Raw genomic sequence first — 27,950 nt, 5'->3', positions numbered from 1 at the left:
CTAAATATGTCAAAATTCCTATTTTACTACATCCTGTTAAATAATGTCACTTGTGGCAAGATATAACTATCTTGCTAACATGCATCATCCCCATATGTTGCATTTTCAGTTGAATTATCTTCTGTCAAATTAAATTGATTTAATTTGACATGTTGGATAATCACCCCAGTAATAGGGAATCATGTGCATATATGCATTTTGTTATATTGTTGCATCACTCCAACCAGATAATTAGACATGGAAATCATTCAGTGACAGCATTTTAATTTGATTTTTTAAAAATCTATTTATGTAATTTTGTATGCTGTCACATTATGCCAAATAATGCCACATAATTTACAGACTTAGTTGCTTAATTTATAAATAATAGTCGTTGCAAGTACAATAAAATCCATAAATTAACTGACTAAAACTAAATTATCCAACTAATTCAATAATGGCAAGTGCTGATTTCCAATGCATTTAATGTAAATAAGGTGGATGATATAAATCTAATTTCCGAGATCAGTAATATTCTATTGCTGTTATCCAACATCTGAGGAAAAGACAATGACAGAGATGATAGTTATCATGTTGTATGTCTCTGATGATGTTAAGCAAAATTAGTCATGCGATATTAGATCAAGGGAAGTAGACAAATAACATGCAAAGATACTTGATTAAATGTACTTATCTTAAGTGATACTGGTACCTGGCTCTGAATTCACAGAAATACATTTGCAGTGTTTGGGACAGTTATACTGGCCATGACATTTTTTGAGTAAGTTTTTAAATGTATACAATGGGTGTCCTAAAATACATTCAGCAACAATGTAGCAACATCAAATTTAATTTGATTACATCTCCCATTTAAGACGGAGATGAGAATTTTTTTTCTCTCGGAGGCTCATGAGTCTTTGGAACTCTTCCCTGGAGAATTCTTGACTAACAAAGGAGTCAAAGGTTATCGGGGTTAGGCGGAATGTGGAGTTGTAGCCATAATCAAATCAGCCATGATCTTATTGAATGGCGGAACAGGCTCAAGAGGCCAAATGGCCTATTCCTGCTCCTATTTGAATGTTCGTATATCAAGAGTATATGTGGAAAATTAATTTGCTTGTGGTTATGCATCAGGCAGATCCAGGCATCATGGAAATAAAACCACCACAACCTGGGCTGGATTATATGTTGAGCGCTGGCTCCTCGCACCCCAGCATAAATTTCAGGAGCAAGCTCACCTCCACTTGACCAGCTCGCCCCACTTTAATTTTTCAGGCAACAGCCCTTTGATTAGTCTGAGGGGGGACTTCTGTCCATCTCCCGAAGGAAGTCCCAACTCATTGAGCTAACAGACAATTGGAGGCCAGCACCTCTACGCCACACCAGGATTGGTGGCCACTGCTGGTATTGCAGGAGGAAGAGGAATCATGGATGCACCCAAACCCAGGTGAGTCCGGGACCTTGCTGTGTTGCCAGACCCCAACGAGGGGGATGGAAGGCATGTTGGGCAGGGGGGAGGATGGACAAGGGCAGGGAGGCAAAACTGTGTGGGAGTCCTCCAATTGGAACACAGACGCCAGGAAGGAAGCACCCAACTCCTGCCTTTCGCTGATCAGCAGCCTTCAGGGTTAACCCCGCTGGGCTACATGTTAGGTGCAAACCTCTCCCGCCACCAGTCAAATCAGAGGTGGTGGGATGAGGCCCTTAATTGGGTATTAATTGCCAACTTAAGGGCCTCAATTGGGCCATGGGCAGGCGACCCATCCGTCTCTTCCCTGCCGCCTGTAAAATCATGGCAGGGGTGGGCTGGCCAGCAGCAATCATGGCACCGATGGCATAGTGCCTTAAGTTCTGGGTCCACCCACCAGTTTTCCCTCCCGCAGGTGACCCTTAAAATCCAGCCCTTTGTTCCAGTAGTTTTTCTGCATTCTTGGTCAAAAACGTCTTCCTGAAATCAAAACATCTACAGTAGAAATGAGATAAAACTAATAACATTTAGACTCTGAGCCTATTCTCATCCTTTTCATGTCAAATTTTCTTCATGACCCATAATGTTTAGTGTATGCATAAATGCCAGTGTGATGAGATCAGAGCATCATCCTGCTGTAAACTGTCAAATCTCCAGATTATTGCATTTAATGACAGCTTTAGATAGGACCATGTAGAATTTAAAATGGAATTCTGTTTGCTGCTTTCTACAACACCTCTATTGCCTTGAGTGTTGTAGAGTGCTGGATACCATTCAGTAGGTCTTCATGAAGTCTACATAGGGTGGAATCACCCCAGATTTGCACTAAGTGCTGTGGTGGGCAGGAAAAAGCATGTTTTACCTGCCAGCTGCGATGGTGGCTTCTCATGCCATATCATCCCAATCCCGTCTCATTAATCATCCATTCCTGGGAAACACGCCATTTCGATGGTGGGCGGGCTTTCATTCGCCCGCCATGCCGTCACCTTGCCGCTTCCTCACACCGGGAGCCATACTTAAAGTATAGCCGTGCGCACACCTCTGAGTGCTTCCAGTGCAAGGAGACTGCAGCCCCCCAGTTTAATGACCTGTCCCTCAAGCACCTTTTGGACACCGTGGAGACCCGCTGTGATGACCTCTATCCCTGCTCTGGCTGCAGGAGGGGCTGCAACATTACCAATCCAGCATGGGAGGCAGTGGCAGTGGCGGTCTGCACCTACACTCTATAAAAGAGGGCAGCCACCCAGTGCCGAAAACGGATTTATGATCTCCTCCGTTCCGCCAGAATAAGTCACTCTTTTCATCACACACAAACCCATCACACATCCACAGGGCCCTCAAGTCACTGCCGGTTCAAGGGACATCACCATTCACTTTCTCACATGCACCTTCATTGTCCTCATCCCATCCATGGGAACACTCACCACCCACACATGCCAAAGATACTTATCATTTGGCCCGGCAGGCATCCTGCTTACACTCTCTCCATCTCTATTCATGCAGGACAAGCTGGCACACACAACAGGGAGGGGTTGCAGACTGGTTAAGAAATGGCTGAAATCAAGGTCCTCATGGACTTTGCAAACAGAGCCATCCAGCTGGCCGGTGAGGATCTGGACTGTTCCTGTGCTGATGGTGAGGTCGGCGGTGCTCTACCAAGTGAGGATCCAGCAGTGCAACATCCATCAGACAACCATGCTGTGAGCGATGTGTCCTGTTCCGCAATCCCCTGCCATGCACTAATTATCTCTCCTTGCTTTTGCAGGCACGTCTGGGAAACAGCCAATGGAGTCCATGACCCAGGGCCCCCAATCAATCCCCGAAGAAACCATTTAAGAGGAATCTGAAGGCACCTTCATTGAAGATTCGTCACAGCGCTCACCCACACCCTCCACAAATGAAGAGACACATAACTCGGTGGGACCTAACTTTAGAGTAGTCTTGGGATCACAATCTGGCGAGCACATCGCACTGTCTGATCCACAGCAGGTGGTGGCAGGGACTTCCCAGGTTTCCGGCAATTGGAGGACTTCTGGTGGCCAGAAATCTGTTGAAATTTGCTAAGTCCGAGTCAGATGACGAGCCTCTGGATTCAGTCATGTCTCAGTTGCTGGAGCTGCAAAGGAAAGCTCAGGAACATCAAGAATTGATGTCCACTGCACTCCGCAGATTGCAAGGCATGATGGAGGGTCCGTCTGCCTTCAGGCTGAGGTGATAGCACCGTAATGCCAATGCACTGAGTTCAATACTGGTAGGATGGCAGCCACCATGAAGACCTTGGTCCAGGAAATCAGTTCTGCACTGCTGCATGGACTGAACTCGATCGCTGGCATCGAATTCTGGCCTTTGCTGGTCTTTAAAGTTGATTATTTGGTCACAATTCTTCCAAATTAATTGTTTTTTTTTCCCTTCTCAGAGTGAGCACGGACGTCACATGCTCAGGCACCAGCTTGGGAATCTGTTTTTGCCAACGGAGTTTTTAAATTGCAATTTCTGACCACTGAACTATTTAATGGTTTCTCAGGATTTGCTTTATATTGGAATTTAAAAGTTTTAGCTCATCCCTGCTAGGTCTGCTGACTCTGCACCCTGGGAATTGAAGCTGGACTTCTAAGAAATCCCATAGAGTCTTCTTCCGCAAAGCCTTTCTTTGGATAATTTGGTGATTTTCCTCTGCGCATCTGCTTCTCGAGCTTTTCTTCAGGTCAGAACGCTGCTTCAAATTTTTCTTTAGTCTTACAGGATTTTCGTTTTTCCCAGGATTTTTTGTGAGGTTTTGGGTTTTTCCAAGAGCTGCCACCATGTTGTAGGGTATTAGATACTGCTTGGCTGGTCTTAATAAAGTCTTCATAGTCTTAAGTAGGTTAACTGTATGCATTTATTAACTACAAGAACTATATACATATATACAGTAAAGGGCTCAAGCTAGGAGCTGTCTCCATGCTTGCTTGTGCACACAGCTCTTTCCAATGCTAGATTGACCCCTAGATGCAAGTCATGTGTTCTTTTACACCAATGTGTGGATGGTACTGTATTCAGTCCCAGGTTAACTCTATTTGTGCCAGACTCCGATACTATATTGTGTGGGGAAGTGAGACACTCCACAATCTAGAGATATCTGTGGGTTCCAAGGGGTGTTGGACAGCCAGGTCAGTACTGTGCTATTGATTGCCTACATTTGCTGGTTAAGCACATTAGCAATTATTTTCTGATCTTGCAGTTTTCTCAATTCTCAAACTGTCCATTGGAGGACAATCAAGATATTTGGTATACAGGTCAGATGACAAAAACAATGAAAACCCACAATCTATTCACATGATGGATCAAATTAATTAATAACATGTTTAAGTGCCTAGCCTGAGAGCACTGTTTATGATCTGGAATGTCAAAGTCTGCTTGTAGTATTACAAATGCAGATACTTTTCCATATTCTGAAGTTACCTTGCTCATCATCAAGAATTCCTACTTCCACTTCTAACATCACCCCTGTGTCACGACCATGTGAAAGGTGTTTCATCAAAGCGGTCCTTGAGCTAAGAATTTATTTGTGCGTGTATTGTAGCCCCCTTTTTATTTATGAGTGGTTTTATTTTAAAAGAACCTAGCAGGCAAGCTTTAGACTTAAACAAGATAAATGTTAATTTATTACAAAACTACTGTTGGAAGTTACTTAAGTAAAAGTGATAAAGTTATTAACTAAAATACAGATACAAAGATTAAAATGCAGATAAAGAAAAAAGTACTTAAAGATGAGATTTCAAATCAGTCTCTGTGAGATATCTTTTTGGGCCCATTGCTTGAGTTCTCTATTACTGAAGTGAAGGGGTGAAACTTGAGTTTCAGTTTCGCAGCTAGAATGGCTTCTGCAGTTGACCAGTAAGTGTTTGCCTTTTTCAAGTGGATTCAGTAGGTCAAGCATGTTTTAAGAAGGTTCCTTGTTCCTCACTAGTTCTGTGGTTACGGCACTTGAAAATTGCCTAGATATTTCCCAGCAGAACAACAGTTGATTTCTGGATAACCTTCCTCTTTAACTCCTGGTCACTCTCAAGGTTCTTCCTGGGGTTCTGCACCAAAATGGCTCATTCTCACCAGACTTTATACTAGTCACGACTTAAAATGGTTGCTATGTTAATTTTCGAGTCATTGTTTTACCGGGCAAAGAAGTTAATTATGTTAAGGTCCTTTGAAGTCCCTTGCTGTCTCCTGTTCCCACAGAAGTAAAAGGATTTTCCACACACTTTAGAAGATTCAGTGGACATCCCTGGAGGAGTCTTTGCATTTTAATGACTTCATAGCCAGCTCTAGAGATATGAGTCTGACAAGGTTTGAACAAGCGCAGAAAGGTGCCATGTTGTCTGTCCATATTTCCATTTTGAAAAGGCTTTTAAACTCAATGTAATGATTTGAAAACAGAAATGTACCTTTAAACTATTGTGCTTAAAATCTGTAATATCATAATTATACGTCTGTGACATACTTTCTTCCTTACAGAGGAAAAAATATATGTTTTATTACAGAATTACATTGTGGAAACAAGGATAAGGAAATGCACATGTTTTTTCACACAGGCAGATAACTGATGCAATACAGCTCTTACATTTTCCAGTTAGGTTTTATTGGGAATTCAGTTATTTCTCTTTTTCCTGGTTTTTACAACAGTTTGCACTGATTCTAACTTTGCAGCTTCTCTGGACTAGCCTTTTCATCATTGATATCTTCAAAGAATATGCCAGACAAATTTAAAGCTAAATCAGTTGCTGCTTCTTCACCTGGATGCTTTTCCTTTTCACTTCCCAGACTTAAATCTTTTAAATTCTCCCTTTGAGTATTCAAGTTAGTGATAGCCTCTTTCTGTGCCAGTAACTCATCCCTTCTTTGATCAAAGTCTTTTTTTACTGATACAAGAATGTCATTAAGATGCTTTTTATGTTTTAGCAAGAATGCCTGATATTCTTGTCTGGTTTGATTTTTGAACTTTTTTAAATCTCCCAGTTTTTCCTGACTCCAGTCAGATCTGACTTTATTTCATTCTTTTTGAGCAATATCACAGAATCACAGAATTGTTATCACGCAAAGGAAGTCATTCAGCCCGCTGTGTCTACACCAGCTCTCCAAATGAGCATTTCATCCAGTGCCTTTCTCCTGCCTTCTTCCTGTAACTCTGTACATTGTTTCTTTTCAAATAATCATCTAATTCCCTCTTGAATGTCTCGATTGAACCTGCCTCCACCACACTCCTAGGCAGTGTATTCCAGACCCTAAACCACTTGCTTTTTCTCATATCACTTTTGCTTCTTTTACCAATTATCTTAAATCTGTGCCCTCTGGTTCTCGATCCTTCCGCCAATAGGAATAGTTTCCCCCTATCTACTCTGTCCAGACCCCTCATAGGGCATAATTTTGCTCTTGGTGGGCGTGTGGGCCCCATCGGTTCAGTGGCAGGGGGACTGCCGACCCCCGCCACCGAAACGGGGCCCGCCCAGCAGCCTGCCCGACAGGAAGCGCTATGCACTCCCTGTGCTGGTGGGGGGGAGGGAATCCCCAGCTGTCAAAGTGCGCTCTTTCGTGCATGTGCGCGAAAGAGCGCACTGCTCCCTGAGGCTAAGTGGTGTCTCAGGGAGATTAGTGACAGTGCACAAAACTTAGAAAATAGAAAAATAAAAATATTATTAACAAGTCCCCCTCATGTGACAATGTCACACGAGATGGGACATGTTAATAAAAAGGACATAAACTTTATTAAACTTTTTAAAAACGGACATGAAACCTCATCCCGCCAGTGGATGAGGTTTCGTGCATTATCAGGAGCTTGCTGGGGCTCTTGGCCTGCCCGCCAGCCTTAAAGTTGGACGGGCAGGTCTTTAATTATCTTTAAGTTTTGTTTCATCCACAAATTTTGAAATTGTTCCCTGTACACCAAGGTCTAGATCGTTAATATATATCAGGAAAACCAAGGGTTCCAATACAGACCCCTGGAGAACTCCACTAAACTTTCCTCCAGCCTGAAAAATGCCCATTAACCATTACTCTCTGTTCCTGTAACTCAGCCAATTCAGTATCCATGTTACTACTGTCCCTTTTATTTCTTGAGCTATAACTTAGACACCTGTCATAAGCACACTTTCTTCTTTATCTTAATTTCTACCTGCTTTGTCATCCAGGGAGCTCTGGATTTGTTTGCCCTACCTTTCCTTTTTGAGTGAACATACCTGGACTGTGCCTGAACCATCTCTTCTTTGAAGGTAGCCCATTGTTCAGCTACCATTTTTTCTGCCAACATTCCGTTCCAATTTATTTGGCCCAGATCTGTTCTTACCCCATTGAAGTTGGCTTTCTCCCTGTTACCTAAACCTTATGATACAATGATTACTGATCCTAAATGTTCTCCCACTGACACTTGATCTACTTGGCGTACCTCATTCCCAAGAACCAGGTCCAGAAATGCCTCCTTTCTCATTAGAATGGACACATACTGCTGTAGAAAATTCTCCTGAGCACACTCTAGGGACTCTTGCCCCTCACTGCCCTTTACACTACCACTATCCCAGTCTGTGTTTCGATAACTTAAGTCTCCCATTATAACTGCTCCACAATTTTTGCACCTCTCTGTAATTTATTTGCAAATTTGTTCCAGCCACATACTTCCCACTAGTTGGTGGCCTATAGTCTACACTGAACAATGTAACTGCAGCTTTTTTGTTCCTTAGTTCTAGCCAGTTCAATTCCATCCTTGACCCCTCTGGGACATCCTCTTTCTCTAGCACTGCAATGCTCTCCTTAATTAATACTACCACCCCTTTTCTTTCTTTCCTATCTTTCCTGAACACCTTGCATCCCAGAATATTAAACACCAAGTCCTGCCCTTCCTTGAACCAGGTCTCTGTCATAGCCACAACATCATAATTCCATATGGCAATCTGCACTTGTAACTCACCAATCATATTTACCTCGCTCCGTGCATTCACATACATACAAAGTGATCCTGATTTAGACTGTAGTACTTTCTCTCTTACTCTGCCCCCACCTCTTAACTTACTATTCTCTGATTTAATGCTATCTGTCTCTCCCAGTATTTTGTACACCTTGGTATTCCTCTCTGATATTTTCTCCTGGTTCCCACACCCCTGCCGAGTTAGTTTAAACAGCTTTTATGTTTTGAGTTTTTGCTTTTCCTTCTAACACTTTAAGTCTGCCCCTGAATTCACAAATCAGTTTATCCCAATCATGTTTTGAATGGAACCCAGAGGCCTCTATGCCTGTATCTGCATTTTGAGATTCAACATTGACTGATGAAGTCAGTTTCTAAGCTGTTTCAATACAGACAGGACCTTTAATTCAGTGTTAACTATATTAACTCTTTAGGATCAATCTTTTCTGTGGTGAATTTTGATTTGTGAATTTGGTAGATCCTTTTCCTGCTTCTTTTAACTCATTTGCTTTGGCTTCAGGCCTTTTAATACCCAAGTGACTTCAGTCAAGCTCTTTGAATAATGAAGCGTCTCCCTCACTGTCTCCTGACTTGTTTGTGGACTTCCTTGGTCCCTGTTTAATCCTGATGGCTCTGGCTGAGACATTTCAACATTCATGGGTTGTATCACCCCCTGTAGGGCTTCTGAAATCCTTTCAGTGTCTGCAACTTTACAGATTCCTGCTGTTGAAATTGTTTAGTTTGCTCAGTCTGCCTGGACTGTTTTCGAGTTTTGTGGGGTGACACTCCAGCTTGCAAGGTCATTTCCTAGCAGAAGGTCGACCCCCTGCATGGGCAAGCTTGAGATTACACCCACCATTACCAATCCAGTAATGAAATTCACTATTTTAGTGAATTTTTATTAACAGTATCTCAATATCTTCTCCAGTGAGTCCTTTGACCTTTACTCTTGACTTTGTCCTGGTTCTGCGTGGGAAGTCCTCAATTCTCCCTGCCAGCAGTGTCTGCAAATAACCAGCATCCCGGGGAATGTTCATCTCCAATACCTGGTTCTTTGGCCATTTCCCACATACACACAAAATCCTGATGGGTTTCTGTGCCTTCCTTTGCATTTGCTATGATTTTAGTGACTAAGGGTCCAGGCTGCATTGGAATACTGCCTGTGGCTTTTTCACATGCCAGCATTGTTTTTTTAATATGGTGGGGTTTGCCACAATTAAAACAGACAAGGCACGGTCCTGCAGCTCTGCCTTCTACATTTCTTCTTTTCAAGGTTGGGGAGAGGTTTTCCCATTTTTCACCATTTTCTTTCCCTCTTATTTCTTCCCTGCTGATATGAACTATTTGACCCTTGCCTGCTGTGATTCAGAAGCCTGTGAGTAAATTCATAAACTTGGTACTCACGTCAGCTGCTCTTGCTGAAGTAACCTTTTGTTCTTCCAGGTACATTTTAATATTGTAAGGCAGACAATTTTTGAACTCCTCTAACAACACCAGTTCTCTTATTCCATCATAAGTATGCTTTATCTTTAAAGTGTGCACTCATTGGTTGAACGTAATTTGTATGACTCTTTCAAAATTTCAGCCACCCATGGTTATTCAGATCAGAACTTTCCAGAAGCTTGAGATATTCTGTGTTGAAATTGCAACAGTCACCTGACTCTTGGCAGCCATCTTAGTAATTCATCAGTGTCCATTTTAAATAAATAAAACCTAGTTCTAGAAGCTTCCATATAAGCACAGTCCATGTTTAAAATTATGAATATGACATGCTAGTGCTGAACATGGCATGAGGCAGCCACAGGGGCTGCCGGGGGCCAAGAGGGACTAATTAAAAGGCCTGCCTCGGTGCTCTGGGACTTCGCCCCAGTTGTAATAAAAAGAGTAAAACAAAGAACAGCCCTCGAGCTCTCACCCTTCACACCATCTCACCCCTTACACACTCCCCATGCCCCATCCATGCCATCTCATGCCACTTCATGCCCCTCTACCCACCTTTCATGGCCCGTCATACTCTCCATGCCAATCTATGTTCCCCTGTCCAACCCCAATGCTCTTTTTATAGCCCCCTTGCCAAACTGGTCCCAACCATGCCCCCCACTCACCACCCTTCAACTCTCCATGCCAACTCACCCAGTATCCATCATGGACAGACCTCAGGAGCCATGCTGAGACAAAATAAAATATAGTTCTAAGTATCTATTACAGACTTTACTATATTAAAAAAAAATCTCAATGATAAAGGCCCATTCAATACATTTAAATCTCTTCAAGTGCTGAATCCCTTATAAAAAACAAACATTTGTATTCATAGCCCTAGATCAAAGACAGCTAATCCCTTTATAACCACTTGGAGCTGTCGGTCAAACTGTGAACTTACAGGCCCCACTGTGATAATGATAGGTTGTGGAAGCAGTCAAGCAGTACTAATGCTATAATGATAACCATCAGACTTATGTCAACAAACAGTCAATGAAATTGCAAGCACTTATTTTTTTCAAACTCAAGCTGGTTTGTTTCAAAAATTTAAAGAGCAGGGGATTTTAATGTCTTCACAGATTGACAGTTCCACAGACCTTCTCCACTATTTGTGCATATTCATGTCTGCTGCTTAACAATCCCAAAGGATACTTGACCTGTCCAAAGGGGTACCTTTCCTCTCTAAAGAACTCTGGCAGGTTTAGACCTTTTCCCTAAAATGTCTAAAGCCCACGAGTGATGTTTCAGAAACCTGGATGACCAAAATTGCTTCTGAGTGAAGGAATGAAGTGGCTGGAATTCCATGACCCGTGGATGGACAAAATATGTCCCACTCCTATTCCTCCCCGCTATCCCCCAAGCAAACCCCTGGTGAAAATGGTGGGTGCTGGGTTTGGGAGTGGAGCTTCCAATTTCGGGGCTCTGGTGCCAATTTGGTTAAAGCGCAGAGCCCTTCCATCTCAGTGAAAATTCAGGTCTTTATATTCAACAAATTACTTATGAGATTCAGTCACTTTTATTTTCTAGGAAAATGTGGCAGCTGATCTGCACACAGCAAGATCCTATAAATAGCAAGCAAGATGAATAGCCAGTTAATCTGTTTTTGGCTGTGTTTGTTTACGGAGGGATATGGTCCAGGAAATGACAAGAACTCTCTGCTCTGCCTTGCATCGTGTGTCCTTTTACATCTGTCTGAATATGTGAACAGAAGTTTCAGTTTAACATCACATCCCAAAGACATAAGCCACAATTTTTTTCAGGGCTTGGAGTGTGCTCCTGGGCCAGAATTTTACGACCCTGCTGCAGCATGTCTCCCCCCGGTGGATGCGGCAAGCCATCTAAATCTCCATTTAGTTTGGCAGGATCATAATATCCCGCCAGGCGGCAGGGGCTGTAAAATCCTGGTGTAAATCACCGAGTGCAAATTAGGGGAGTTAAAATCCAGTAGATTCCAGTAGAAATTGGAAATTCCAGGTCTCTGCCCAAAAGAGGATCAAAGGCCTGTTTCCAATGGGGCCTGGAGGAGGAATTCAACCCCTGTCCAGCATATACCAGCATTTTGACATCATGAAAAGGCCTAGCTGGTGGGATGGGTGCCCCACTGGAACTCCGATGGCTCCAATCCCATTTTTGCCTAGTTATCTGTATTTTGAGAAAGAAACTGTGTCATGTTCATTGTTGGGGTAGCATTGAGTTTTCAAACTGAGGTCATGTCCTGGAAGATCCCATGGTTGTGTGGTCCAATTTTTTTGCTCAACCCATTCATATCTCCCATCAGCCCCACCCACCACCATCCATCTACCGTTCCCCCTTCCATGCTCACACGCAAATTTTACACATACTGCTTTTAAATGGCGGGAGAGGTGGAGGAGAGTGGTGGAGTAGGTCAAAGAAAACCTTTAGTATGAAAGTTTTATGAGAACATGTTGCTTTCCATTTTATGGAGTGGACAACTGTGTATATTGGGCAGTCCATGCAACCTACAGCGCAAAATATTGAGTTATATAGATATCTGTTATTCCTGCAATATGCTAATCTAATTCATAACAAGCAAAAGAGTATAACCTTCAGATCGTAGAAGAAGGGGCTGCATAGGGAACTAGCATTTTGTTGTGAACATAAGGGGAGTCTGGACAAGACCCAAATTGTTATCTAAAGTGGGATAACTATCACCTTTGGTCAAACATGCTGTGTTTTGTTTAAACTGAAGAACAGGACCAGAAGCAAACAGCAGTGAATGTATGTGCTGGATTTCAGAAAAGCATAGGCACAAAGTTAAAATTGGCATCAGTGGAAATCGACACATCAGGACTGTCATTAAGCTGAAATACATAGATTGACAATGAAGAAGGAAAAACAATTCCACAGATTTGAAAGGGAAGAAACTGAGTGATTGCACAAAGCAAGAGATTGAAGCAAATGCATGACAGCACCAGCACAAGGTAGCTCAGTACAATGCAATGTCAGTTGTGCAGTGTCAGCTGCGAGTGTGAAATCAAGTGATGGTGTTTCTTTCATCATCACCATCTTCTTGCTTTTCCTCCCCTGCTTGGCCAGGTTTTAATTCTTGAGAAAACGAAAGGAGACAGGCACAATGTAACACGCTGAGTGGAGAGAGAAAAGTAACAGGTGCATGCTTACCTGCAGTTAATAAATCAGAAGTGTGATGAGGGACGAAGTGGAATGTGATAAGGAAGATTAAGTATTAGGATACCGCCATCTTCAATTGCTTCTGCCCCTCCCTTGACCACGGCATCAGCAATGGGAGCCCCAATAATCCAAGCTTTGTCTTTTCCATGGGGGCCAGGACATACAAGCTGCCTTCTCCTCCAGTTAGCTTTTTTTTTATTCATTCACAGGATGTGGGTTTCACTGGCTGGGCCAGCATTTATTGCCCACCCCTAGTTGCCCTTGAGAAGGTGGTGGTGAGCACCTCCAGCTGTATCCTCTTGTTCTGCAAAAGGTAGGGAAGTGTGTGTCAGTGAGTGTTGTGGAACCTACTTCAGTGATGTGTGTATAATGGTTGAATAACTGGCAGTGTGTGCAAGCTGTGAGATGTAAGTGTGAGTCCTGAAGCAGTGGTAAGTGTGTAAGTATGTGGTGGAGCACATGGATGTCATGTATGAGCCCTGATTGGTAGAGATTGTTGATTGTTGAGTGATGGGGGGTCTGGTGAATTGACGAGTATCTGAGACTAATGGTACAGTTGGTAGGATATAGCACTTGAAGATGCATTCAACAACCTAACCACTCATGTGAGGTCATGAACTTCTTGTGGCACTGCAAGAACCTGGGTGTCAAAGCTTGACTCCTGGCATTGGCCTTCAAGGCAATCTGCTCCTATCGGCTTCTGAGCATATGCCTGGAGGGCCTCCTGGTCTGGGGATAAAGGATACATCTCCTATTTTCATCTTCTCCACAAGGACCTCCCTCTATTACAATGTCCAAAAGCCATCTCCCATGTTATGCCATTATTCAATGTTTCATAGGTCAGATTCACTTCCTACACAATTGCCAACACCTGCTCTAGTCACAATTCACCTCCTCTTTAAAAGGTGCGGGCTACCTATAAGCAGTGCTGGCTAGTTTTAATTGGTGCTAGCCACACATGTTATTGGCTGAATGCCTGTGTAAGGGATTAATCATCAATGTGGTTCGCACTGGCTGAAAGTAAAAAAGTTGGCGTGCTGCCTGCCTCACAGTCAATGGGCACAAATTAATAATGCATTGCCTGCTTTTCGGTGAGCTTCAAATTTTGCCCCTATTGACTTGAACAGTCAATGTTTGGGAACTGATAAGAGTATTATAAAAGCAATTATCTATTACTCAAATAGTACTTTTTTTAAACTAACAAGGAAAATATAATTCTGTATGTGATTCATATTTTCAAGATCATATTTGTTAGCATCACAAGCAACGAACAACAATGAAGTTTTAGGACTCCCACAAATGTGGGATATTCTCAGAAATACATTTTAATATTCCAGTATATGTACTTTGAGCATTGTTGTATCAAGTAGCAGATTTCACCCTGTAAAATCTTTAACTGACTATATAGAATTCAAATTCTTCCTCAGAAATCTTTTGAGAGCTGGCTCTAAGCTACAAATGGGAAATTCCTCAGAAATTTTGCATAGATTTTCTATGCAATTCATCACAAGCCTAACATTTCAATTGATTACAAATATTTCCATTCAATTGCATTGTTTTTCTGGTTAGTTATTCACAGCTCTGTAAATATTGCAACATTACTTTATTGCTCATGGAGATAAAGCATAGTTATGGAGAATAATTAAACTATCAAAATAAATGCTTATTATTTTTAAAAAGATTAGAAAGTGTGATAATGTTGGGAAAAAACCCAAAATATTTAACGCAATGTTAGCATCTATTGATGCGAGTAAAATTAAATTATAAATGATTTTGAAGTGCAGCATAATACAGCTATCATACACTTAGTATCTTTTTTCTTCATTATTAATTTACATGTCTAACAACAGAATGACATCTAATATATTATCTTTGTTTTTATTTTAATTCCCTTGCTAGAATAGAAGTTAAAATGGAAATCCCAGTGTAAAACATCTCCTAGCAACCTAGATACGCTGCAGTCCTCAAGTGGTTGAAGAGTATTTTTAGTAGTATTTGATTGTTTAAACAAACATACTCAAAATTATATGTTTAATGCTTGAGTCCTTTCCCTTTAGGGATTCAATTTTGGTTTAATATTTCTTGATCATATGTTCTGTGTGTTTGCTGCTATTACAATTTATAAGGTTATTCCTTAGGAACTAATTCTAAGTTAATTTATCAATAAGATTAAACCAATTCTTCCTATAATTAAATCTGTGCTATTATACGATTTTACTATAGTGAGAACAGCTAATGTTTTACAGTTGTGTTCCAGTCAGTTTTGAAGATTTTATTGGGTTATATTTCAGGATTCAGAGATCTATTAATCACATTTTGATAGATGGCAAAGGCTTTTCTTTTGAAATAATAAACCCTTCCTCAATTCAATAAGGTGCAAAACAGGCTTTTTCAAGCAAAATAGATGTTGTTTTCAGAAACGGTAAAGGAATTTATTAATGAAGATAATCTCTCATCTTTTGCATCATCTTGCTTGGTTCAGTTATACTAGGTAATAAATTAAACTGACAGCAGAACTATAAAAAGTTGTTCATACAACTTGATTTCTTAAGATTTGCATAGTCAATCAAATAGTCAGAAAAAAATTATGGCCCAGACTTGGCAGTAAAAATAACAGTGAGACTACCATTGCTCACTATTATCAAAGTGTAAATCGGAAAGCAACTTCCAGTGACCATACATTGCAGCTAAATATGGAAATCAAGAAACTGCTGTCTATGCTGCCCTTCTCTACACCAGTATCTCACCAAGAAAATAAACATTGAAACATATGGAACCACATGAAGCTGCTGTACTTATCCACTAGATTTCCACTAAATTCACCAAAAATATTAAGGCTTGCCCAGTACATTGTAAATGGATTTTTAAAGGCATGACAGGTCTTTATTAATGTCAAACAACCATTTTTACAAGTGTGGAGTCTCAGATTTTAATGTAATTGGAGATTTGAAGAAAATGTTTTTTTATCTATTATTTCTGTCTCTTTTACCTCTATCTCTTAGTTCCATCTTTCTTTCCCTCACTTTGGGCGGTATCGTCCCACAATGGCGGCTTTTCACACTGTATCGTCCCAAAGCCGCCGCAATAATTATTCATTCCCAGGAAACATGCCATTTCCATGTCGGGCGGGCTCTCATTCACCTACCATCACCCTCACCACTTCAGCACACCAGGCACCATATTTAAAGTCTTGCCATGCGAACACATCTCAGTGCTTCCAGCCCACAACTGCAGCAAAGAAATCATGGCCCTGAAAGGCAAAAATACTGCGGCCCAGGTTCACTGATGCATCCCTCGAGCACTTATTGGATGCAGTGGAGGCCCACCGTGATGTCCTCTACCCCTGCTTTGACCGCAGGATGGGCAGCAACCTCACTAATCTGGCTTGGAAGGTGGTGGCAGAGGTGGTCAGCGCCAACGCCTTTCATAAGAGGACAGCCGCCCAGTGCCGCAAGAGGATGAATGATCTCCTCCATTCTGCCAGAGTAAATCACTCTTCTCATCACTCAACTCATATACTCACAAACCCATCACACATTCACAGGGCCCTCAACTCACTGCCGGTTCAAGGGACATCACCATTCGCTTTCTCACACACACCTTCATTGTCCTCATCCCATCCATGAGACCACTCACCACCCACACATGCCAGGCATACTTAACATCTGACCTGGCAGGCATCCTGCTTACACCACCTCCATCTCTATTCATGCAGGACAAGCTGGCACACAACAAGAGGGAGAGATCGCAGACTGGTGGAGGAATGCCTGAAATCAAGGTCCTCATGGACTTTGAAAAGAGAGCCATCCAGCTTGCCGGCGAGGATCTTGACCGTTCCTGTGCTGATGGTGAGGTCGGCCATGTTCTACCAAGTGAGGATCTAGCAGTGCAACATCCATCAGTCAATCACGCTGTGATTGATGTGTCCTGTTTCACAGGCCACTGCCATGGACTAATTATCTCAACTTGCTTCCACAGGCACATCTGGGAAACAGCCGACAGTGTCCATGACCCAGGGCCTCCAATCAAGCCCCGAAGAACTTCTGAAGAGGAATCCAGAGGTACCCTCCTTGAAGTCCCATCACAGCGCTCACCCACACCCTCCACCAACGCAGAGACACACACCTCGGTGGGACCTAGCTTTACAGTAGCTTCGGGATCACAATCTGGTGAGCACATCGCGCTGTCTGATCCGTAGCAGGTGGCAGCAGGGTTTTCCCAGGTGTCCAGGACTCAGAGGACTGCTTGAGGCCAGAAATTTGCTGAGTCCGAGTCAGATGACGAGCCTCTGGACTCGGTCATGTTACAGTTGCTGGAGCTGCAAAGGCAAGCTCGGGAACATCAGGAAGGGATGTCCACTGCACTCCTCAGATTGCAAGGCACAATGGAGGAGTCCGTCCGCCTTCTGGCTGAGTTGATAGCACTGGCACGCCAATGCATTGAGGTAAACACTGGTAGGATGGTGGCCGCCATGGAGACCTTGGTCCAGGAGGTCACTCCTCCACTGCTGCGCAGGCTCAGCGCCATCACTGATGCTATAGTTGGCCTCCAACAGTGTGTACGTGAGAGGGATGCAGGGGCCTCAATCTCACTCCAGCTACCCTTTCTCCTCAAGGAGTCAGCCTGGGGCCCTTGGGCACCTATAAGGAGGAGGTATCCCCAGGGCTATCCATCCAAGTGACTCCGGGAATGTCAGGCCCATCTGAATCCCCTCTTCCTGTGACCTCAGCAGCTCCAGCTCCAAGGCCGGGGAGGGTGCCACTGCCACACATCAGGACCCCAAAAGCAGGCCGGGGCCCTCCATATCTCGGCGCCCTCCAGAGGACGCCTGCCAAGGTCATCACAGACAGGGCGTAACAGTCAGCAGCCTGTCTCAACCTCTGTTGTGGGTGGCCGAGGAGCACCAAGACAGGGTTAGGAAAGTTAAGAAAATGTAACTTTTTTGAGAGTCAACCAATTAAACTAAATCAACTAAATAAGGGATAAAACAAACACAGCCCCTAAGTCAGGTCAGCTGTAAAACTAAGGACAAAGTTTAAAGGAAACTTACAAACATTAAACCAAAATGTGATTAAAGGGGTCGATAAAACACCCCAGTCCCCGCGGTGCCCACCAGGCACGGAAGGCCTCGAGGATGCCGGCAGACATGGCGTGCTCCCTCTCCAGGGACACACGGCCGCAAAGGTAGCCACAGAAGAGGGCCAAACAATCGGGCGGGACTCCCCCCTCGATCACCCGCTGCCTGGACCTGTTAATGGACAACTTGGCCAGGCCCAGGAGCAGGTTCACGAGGAGGTCCTCCACCTTCCCGGCCCCCTTCCGCACCGGGTGTCCGTAGATCAGGAGTGTGGGACTGAAGTGCAAACAAAACATTAATAAAAGGTTTTTCAAGTAACTGAAAAGGGAGTGTAGTCTACCACACCCTATATAAGCATGGTCCACGGACTCCACAAGACCACAAAAAGGGCAGGTGTCTTGGGAGTCCGTGAACCTACACATTCGCCGATTGTGGGGGACTGCTGCGTGCAACACCCTCCAACCCAGGTCCCCGATAGAAAGCGGGAGAACACCTCCGTAGAGGGCCTCCCATCGGTGGCCTCTGCCACCAGACGGCAACAAGGCACGCCAGGGCGTGTCCGGGCGGCAGACGAGGGCGAGAAAATGGAAGGTGTGCAGCAGCAGTCCGTACAGAAAACCCCTCCGCGCCGTGCCAAATGGCACGGAGGGCATGTCCCCGAGGCGGCTCATATTATTGCGGGACACCGGCACCCGAGGGAGGGTTCGGGGCTTAGGGCCAATGTGAAATTCCGTCCGAACAGGGGAACGTTCAGCCGGAAGATCACCGCGCACCTGGGCCACCTCGAGACCTAAAATGACATCGGGTCCGAGCACGACCGTCCTTAGGTCTTGGATGGCATCGGCTGTGACCTGGACACTCACTGACGCACGACGCGCCAACTCCTGCAACTCCTGCGGGAGCATCCAGCCCAGTCCTCCGCCACCCAGCACGTCCCCGTCACCCCGGCAGCCACAGCCCTCCTCTCCGCCAGCCACTGAAAAGGACGGAGGGGCGGATTACTGAGCAGCGGCTCTCTGACGATAGCCACTACTCCTGACGGTGGAGAGCTGCGTCGCGAGGCGACCACGTTCCAGACTTTGATCAGGTCCTGGTAAAAGACGGGCAACGCCAGTAAGGAGCCACCGAGGCCCCTCTGCTCTACAAACAGGAGCTGCACATCATAACTCAGGCCGTGCACCTGGCGAAAGAAATATGTCGCCAGGGCACACCATATCGGAGGAGGCTCGACGTAAAGGTATCACTGCAGGGTCTGAAGATGGAAAGTCGACACCTGTGTACGTAGGCACACTAGTGCCTGACCGCCCTCCCTAAGCGGGAGACTCAGAACCTCAGCAGCGACCCAGTGCAATCTTTTGTCCCAGAAGAAGTCGACTAGCATTCTCTGGATTTTCGTGACAAAGTCCGGGGGAGGGGTCAAAGTGACCAGCCGATACCACAACATGGAGGCGATCAGCTGGTTTATGACCAGAACTCGACCCCGTTAAGACAGCACTCGGAGCAGTCCTGTCCAGCGCCGCAGGCGAGTGGTGACTTTCGTCTCCAGTTCCTGCCAGTTCGCTGGCCAGGATTCCTCAGCAGGGCAGAGGATGCTGGTCCTGCTCCAGGTGAAAGGCCTGAGCTCCTCGGGTAGGGGATCCATCTGCCATGGGCCGACCAGGAGTCCAGAACATTTATCCCAGTTGATCCTGGCAGAAGAAGCTGCAGAGTAGACCTCCTGGCACTTGTGCATCCTCCGCAGGTCAGCCGGGTTGCTAAACAGAAGGAGCACGTCATCGGCGTAGGCCGAAAGGACCACCCCGATGCCCAGCCCGCGCAGAACCAATCCCGACAACCTCCTCCGCAAGAGGCGCAGGAAAGGCTCCATGCAGATAAAATACAACTGGCCAGACAGGGGGCAGCCCTGACATACCCCTCTTCCAAAGCAAAGGGGCGCCTGGAATGTTGTGGACAAGTGTCACAAAGTACCATCATTCTCTCTGTGTGCTCTGAGCACCTTTAAGATGGGGCTGGCCCCCATCTCTTCAGCATCTGTGACCAGTGACGCTGTGCTCCTGAAGGGCCCAGGTGCTGAAGGCAGACAAAGGATCAGATGCTTTTAAAGTTTCATGGCTGCGTCTCTATGATATGACCCTGATCACAGAGCGCAAGCAAGCTACCCTCTGCAGGACAGGAATCAGACATTCTCAGAGGCAATGTGAAGATCTATGAGTGTCCTCACTGCATACCGTCCTCATCCTCCTGTAATTAAGCAACTATTAGGGCCTACACTGTGTCTCCATGGTAGGAGCATTATCACAAAGGGTATGTGTTCTGCCATAAGCCAGACTGGAGTCAAACATTCATAGATGTCATGTGAGGATCTATAGTGTCTCCTCACTGCATGTCAGCATCATCCTCCTCAAATCTAGCAACTATGAGGGCCTCCCGAGCATGCCTGCCTCATCTGGCCAGTGTGAGGGCCTCATCCCCGTCATCGTCACCTTCGGGGCCTCCTCACCCTCATCCCCGTTGGCGTCCTCCTCATCGGAGGAAACCTCCAGCTCCTGCATCTCCTCCTCAGCAAGCTCCTCTCCGCATTGCAGACCCAGGCTGTAAAGGGTGCAGCAGACGAGGATGATGCATGACACCCTCTGTGGATTACACTGCAGGGCTCTAGCAGACCAGTCCAGGCACCGGAAACTCATTTTCAGCATCTCGATGGTCTGCTCCACCAAGTTGCAAGTTGCAGCATGAGCCTCATTACACCTTCACTCTGCTACAGTCTCAGGTCGCCGCACGGGTGTCATCAGCCACGGCCTCTGTGGGTAGTCCTTGTCCCCGAGGAGCCATTTCTGCAGCTTCTGTAGACCCTGGAAGACGTCAGAGATCTGTGACTGACTGAAAATGTAGGAGTCGTGCACTCTCCCTGGAAACTGTGCGCAGACCTGCAGGATGCGTTTCTGGTGGTTGTACACCAGCTGCGCATTCAGCCAATGGAATCCATTGTGGTTGACACAGTTGACCACATGTTGCGATGGAGATCTGAGCTTGGCACCCTGCACCTGTGTGAAACCTGAGATCTGGGTAAATCCAATCACTCTTGCATACTGGATGTTCTGGTCCCGGGTGAAATGCACTGTGTTGTGTGTCCTCGCGAAGACAGCATCCGTGACCTCATGGATGCAATTGTGGATGGAGGCTTGTGATATCCCACAGAGGTCACCTATGGAGCTCTGAAAGGAGCCACTGGCGTAGAAATTGAGTGCCTCGATGACTTTCACAGTCATGGGCATTGGATGATCTCCATGTTCCCATGGCACCAAATCCTGCAGTAGCTGGCAGATGTGACCAACTAGTTCCCGAGACATGCGCAGTCTTCGACGACACTGGTTCTCGGTCATCTGCAGGAATGAAAGGCGGGGTCTATAGACCTTGGGTCTAGCTAGGCGCCGACCAGCAACGGTTCATTGTGGCTCTTCAGTCGTGTGTGCAGAAGCCCCAGCTGTCCCTTGTTCCAGAGGGTGCTGCTCCTCCCTCTGCGCAGCCAGGCGCCTCAGTCACTCTCTCCTCAGTCATCTTTACTCTCTGTACACTGCGAGGCATACAGCTATGTCGCCAGGCTCCAAGATCCTGATCCTCCTGCAGGATGAAAGAGAGAGATGTGTAGGTTAGCATGTGTGTACTAAGAACCTGCCTTGGTTAAGTCTGAAGGCCCCTTAACGCATCCTGGGATGGCCAGAGATTCATGTGCTGCATGGCTGCCCAAAACCCCACCCGCCTCCTTCCCACTCCACCCGCCCAGAACGAAAAAACAGTAAAAACTGGGAAATAAGAGCATTGGTCTGAACTGTCTTTTCCTTCTGGACGACCGATTGGCGGCAGCTTTGCCCATTGGACTGCATGCTGTGCTCTCAGCTCATGCTCAGGTATTCTCCTAACCCACGCTGCAAGGCTGCACTGTTAGCTTGAACCATGGGGGAGACTGCTGCAAACCGGGATGATGCAAGGGGCTGTGAGCGCCTCCACCAGTGACTGCTCCATGGCCAGCTTTAGCAAGGAGATTGTACAATGTGCCCAGTCATCCAACTGTTCTGCAGTCCACTAAAACGTTCATTACTTTGCAGTCTGTGCCTGAGGGGTGAAAAGCTCTGGAGCACTTGGTGGCACTTTGATGACTCTGCGTTGCTTGAGTGGACAGAGATGCTAGAGGCCCGACTCCAATCATATCAATGTGGCTGCGCCTGAACTGTCTCAGCTGCAAAAGATTGGTCACTTTATACAAGGTTTCCCTAATGCGTGGCCGCTTCCCTCACCCAGTCTCCCACACGCTGCACATGCTTGTGCGCTGCCTTGTGCACAGGGTAGCCCTTGTCCCCTCCCCCCACCCTCCTCCCACCCAATGCACCTCAACCTTGAAGTCCAACAGATAACCTGGGCAAGCACTCCGCAACATTACTGTGTACTCACCTGAGTTCCCCTCAACGTGCAGCCCAGCAACTGCATACCTTTTATACACAGTTGTAAAACACGACAGCAGCGTGCAATCATGCCAATGTGGGCAATGTGGGGGGATGATTCTGGCAGGCTGGGCTTATAATGATATGCAGATGTATTACAATGAGGTTCCCAACACCTGATGGTGGAAACGCAGTCCGCCATCGGTGGGCGGAGTGGACGGTTGCAAACTGGTTTCACGAGGTCGTGAAGCCGATTTTTGGCCTTCTCACCATATTGTCCACTCACGCTACCATGCCCGATGCCAGTAGGCACAGACGATTCTGCCCATTATTTTTGTTTCTGCACATGATTTCACTTTGAATTAATGATTCTAACTTATGTTTCCTGGTTCAGATTTTGCACTATACTCTTAAAAAATTATTCGATTTGGTTGGTTATGAGATATAGTTGCTTGTCCTATTCACAACAACTCCAGATTCCTAGTAAATTGCACTGAAATGGATTTCTAATCACAGCATCTTCAAGTGCAAAAGCCCATAGAAAGTCTGCAAGCAAGTATACTGGTATCCGTTCGCGTAGTTCACAAAATTCAGACATTGTGTTTGGATTTTTGGAGTCTAACAGCCAAATGAAGCTGCTATGTGCTTATAATGGGAACAAAGTGCAGTTCTTTTAGCTTATGTAATCATCTCATTCACATGGTCAAAAAACATCACGATTTCAAGAGAATCACACCTTAACAGAGAACTCAATTAGCAGTACAATATTATAGTCCCAGCTTTCTGGCCCAGTCCTGACTTAAATCCAAGAGCAGTACAACAGAAGACCTTGGAAGATTGGGGGCTCCTATTTTTGGCCATACTTTTATCAACCACAAACATGGCCAATGATGCTGATGAGTGCATGGCCAGTGCAGGGAATTTGCTGACTAGATTTTCTTTAGGGCCCAAGCCTGGGCCCTGACCTGTACCTTCAAGTGGAATCAGCATCTCTAGGCAGCGGTCACACTACAAGGAAAATAAAGGCTTTTCATAACCTTACTCAGGGACTTGGGATACCAGGAGAAAAATGGCAGCAGCCCAGTGATGCATGACCCAACCGTTCTTCCTGTTCTAATATGTGCCTGAAAATTTTCACTGCAGAGAGGAGAGAGATTACCATCCAAATTAATAAGATCAATTATTATTCATGTCAACGCTGAAGGTTTGTAATATGCAACCACACAGCAGTGTGATTTCCAGGTTTAGTTCTACTGTTAGTAAAATTTACAACACCCAGAAACCCATCCTCATTATAAATAATATACTAGAGCTATTCATTCTGTTAGGGGTACCTGCCCTACATGCTGTATATTAATCTTAACATTTAGTCCTACTTGGGAAATGCAATAGACATAGCATCAAGTATGTAGATTATGGATATCTATAATGAGTGGATGTGGATTTTTTTCACAATTCCAGACCAAGTTTGCATACAGTGCATTAACTGGCACAGATAAATTGGAGAGAAATAATCATTCAAGTATCACTGACAACCTTAAAATTGCTTCGTATACATTTCTAGAATTAGCACTCTATCTCTATTATACATTCAAAATTTGCTGATATTAGTTTACAATTGCTGTATATAATAGTCTATTCTACATGAACATTCATATAAATACAAATGTAATCTATTTTTTTTTAAAGTTCAGTTTAAGAGATGCACTAAATATCACAGTTTTTATAATTCAACCTCTCAGATTCTTCAGGGAAAAAAAAAACCTGACATCTAATTTGGTAGATAGCAATCGCAGGTCTCAGTATACATGGTGGATGCCTAAACCGTAACAACTGCTCCAGTAATAACTATCTCCTCTCCACCCAATGGCACAAATCACTGGCATTCTTGTCAGATTTCCAAAATTGTACATAACACTGAACAGTGTCATCAATGCTGCTTTTCTGGTCACTATACAGCACAGACTACAGGACAAAAAGATGCTGGTTTTGAAAATATGCAGTTACTCTGCAACACAAATTTACTTTGTCTACTTTGTATTATTCTGTGAAGTAAATAAATAGCCTCTGCAACAGAGACAAACTGATTAATATGCACCTTCAAAGACACAGCTTATTTGGTGACTATTGTCAAAGCATGAAAAGGTCTGTACAGTCTGGGATAATATTTTTCATATTTCAATAGCAAAGACAAAGCAAATTCAATAATGAATCAATAGTTTAAGGAATACCAAAGAAAATATTTATTGGCTGAAATTGTTTTTGTCACTGATTTTGGTGAAAAAAATGGATTGAATATAAATGGGATTTCTGGTGCTATAGAGAAGCCACTTTTCCAGTAAAGTTACTGTTAGCAGGACCTCCACTCCGTTAGGTTTTTTTCCCAATGAAAAAGTTATCATATTTTTCAATACAAACTGATTCACTTATTAATTGTTTCATTTCTTTGAAAGCTATTACAAAGCTGAATAATTTAATTGCAAAATGAAATTCCTTCTCTTGAGAAATTGATTTAGAAATGAATATGGATTACAATGTCACATGATCTGTATTGTGCTCCAGCGTTCTCTTTGTAAATCATCATACACTTATGACTGGGATAGAAACTGCTGAGATTCATATAACACCCAGACCCACTGTGCTACCACCTGTTCTTAAGGTACATAGCAATGGTTACTGCCCCATGGCCTGATGAAGAAAACACTTCTGTTCTATGGCCTACTATTACTGGTTTAGTAATCTTGGAACTGTCTCTGCTCATTAAGATCACTATGCAAGACTACCAGTTCAACATTAACGATTAACACAGTTCTATATGTTAAGTTGGCCCTTTTTCATTAACTTTAATCTTTCTGAAGCCATTTTAGGTAGAAGCGATCCTCAGGAAAATCAGCAGTTAACTGCCTGGATTTGCTACTTTTTTTACTCAAGATTTTTTTACTAGCAGTATTGGATAACAAGTGCAAATAAGTGAAATTTTGGATAGCATGGTGATATGTCAATGTAATATACCACAACTTGTACAGAAGAGAAGCTTGCCTTTAGTTTTAATTGTGTCAACTGGAGAAGATACCAAGAAGTCCACTGGCTTTTCAAAGTAAAAATAATTGCTCCATTTTATTATTTATCTGCTGTTCTCCACTCTTTTGACTAGGAAGAAAAACAACTTTACATGATTCTGGAAACATTTTTGCAATAACTACTTACAATACACAAAGTCCATAAAAACGTGACCAGCCTCTCTGATGGAATTAGTTCCAACTGGAACTCATTCCAGTGGTAAACCCTTTTCCAATGGTTTCTAATTAGACAGTAATGGTTTAACACTGCTGTGGGGGGTTTTATGTCTTTTGGGAATGGATTTGTAGATATTAAAGCTTCATGAATTTTTCTTCTTGTATTCAGCACAATTCACAAGAGGCTTCATCACTGCCCCACCCAAGTTATTTTTCGAAAGGACACTGCTGCAGTCAAGACCCTAGGACGAGATTCCAGATATATGAAATCACAACAGCTATGGGTGGGAGTGATTCAAAGTATTTGATTTTAGTTTTAAACTTAGCCAGCTGGGCTGGATGTTCACTTTTCATTGTAAAAGAATGATTTTGCAGATTGAGGCCTCAGAATTACATTGTAAAATTACATTTTTAAAATGAGGTTGCTACTACTGGACCAAGAAAACAGCTGTAGGGGTGAGCAAAATAAATTATTCTGAAGCCGTAAGACCAACATCATGCCCACAGGAAAATTCCACCACATAAACTCGAGACAGTGACATATTAAAAGCAGTTCCTTGTAACTTGTCATTCAAAGGTATGGACAGTCAATGGGAGAAGGTAACCTCTCAATGCGTAATGCTGTGTCAGATGGGGAGCATCCTGAATGAAGAACAGGACCCAAAAAAAATAAAGTTGAAGAAAGTAAAATTGGAAGAGACAACTTCGATTTTGAAGCGTGTCAACTAATTAATGGTAACTTGAACAAAATAAATAATGGCATATTTTATAAAAAGCCCAACGCTGTATTAAACAGGCAGTTGAAGAAATGAAGAAAACTGTCATTTTGCAAACCACATTTATTGCTTCTCCAGGATTTCTGCTGAATTGGATTGCAAATAAAAAAAAGGTCCTGTTCAAAGTACAGCATGAGCAAAACCACTCCATATACATGAATTGTCTTGGGTGAGCCAAGAGATGAGGTGCAGTGCATATTGTTTGAGCCTGAGGTGAATTTGACAAAGACTGCTCACTATAGGTTGCAGGGCTATTAAACTTGATGTGAAATAAAGTGGTTGGAGAGACTGCAGCCCTTAGAGAATTGCAATTCCATCTTACAGCAAACCTAGTCATTATAGGACAGTGTCACAAATAACCTGAAACTAATTAAAAAATGTAATGCAGGCCCATGATGCTATAAATGTATTTAATGTTTTTAGTTTATTATATTTATGAAGATTGAATATTTATTTACAAGTGACCGTTCAGAATACTCAAGCTTGAAGACTAAATTACTGTAAAATCATTTAATTTTGTTGAAGTAAGTGTTGGTTAATTTGATCTATTCTGGTTAATTGTAGTAAGGGGACATTCTAATCTAACAGGTTAAGAAACTAAACTGAATATACCAAAAAAGGGATCTTACAAGAGTGGCTGGATGGGAAGCCACATTTAAAAAAAAACTTCACATATTGATGCGTCTTTATATGATGACATTTTGCAATGTAACAACTTTCACTGTTCATTGTTTTCTTTTATACTTTTGCTTTTTCACTAGGAAAATGACCCATCTCAATATGGCGCTGCAGTAGTTGGCTGCATATTTACAGGACTATGTATTTAAAATAAAACATTGTATCCTGTTGTTGGGGGGGAAAAGCTTTAATTTATATAACAAAATATTGAATGTTATATTTCTTCCTTGTGTTAAAGCTAAATAATTTTAACCATGTTAATTTAGCATTATTAATTCTGCTGATTCGAGACCATCTAAAATATGTGAACTATGTCCATTCGCTGAATAATTGTTAAAATTAGCTGCCTGCACAGGAGTCTGAAATAAACACTACGTGAGGTAAACTGTGCTTCAGTGTTGGATTACATACATATACAAGGAGGGTTTAGGTTTCTTGCCTAGGTGTCACTTTGATTAATGCTGCTTTCCTTCAGGTGACCTTGAGGTCACATAAATACTGAAAAGCCTATCTTACTCATTGTGACGCTAACATGAAAATCATTCTCTAATTTACTTTGTAAAAAACTGGGGAAAATTCTGTTTGGGTCCATTGGTTAGACATTTAATCAAAATGGCATATGTTCTGCTGTAAGTAGAGAAAGGACAAAAGTATGAACTTGGAGCCATTTTTTGGTGTATATCGTGGATTTCCTGAGCATTGTTAAGGCAAAATGACATTTTGTTGAATCAGATTGAAAC

At 43.6% G+C, this 27,950-nt stretch overlaps 1 long non-coding RNA gene across 1 annotated transcript; it reads left to right on the top strand.

The window, feature by feature from the left end:
* The first annotated feature begins 1,389 nt into the window (after nucleotides 1-1,389).
* Nucleotides 1,390-27,950, top strand: LOC144699568 (uncharacterized). The gene is made up of 3 exons (XR_013580562.1): nucleotides 1,390-1,426; nucleotides 4,019-4,151; nucleotides 25,926-27,950. It is a non-coding gene; the product is annotated as an uncharacterized LOC144699568 (long non-coding RNA).

Source organism: Cetorhinus maximus, chromosome 24 (genome assembly GCF_964194155.1).
Source record: "Cetorhinus maximus chromosome 24, sCetMax3.hap1.1, whole genome shotgun sequence".
Lineage (NCBI taxonomy): Eukaryota > Metazoa > Chordata > Chondrichthyes > Lamniformes > Cetorhinidae > Cetorhinus > Cetorhinus maximus.
Note: the sequence above shows the minus strand (reverse complement) of the source record. Positions and strands in the feature narration are given on the sequence as shown.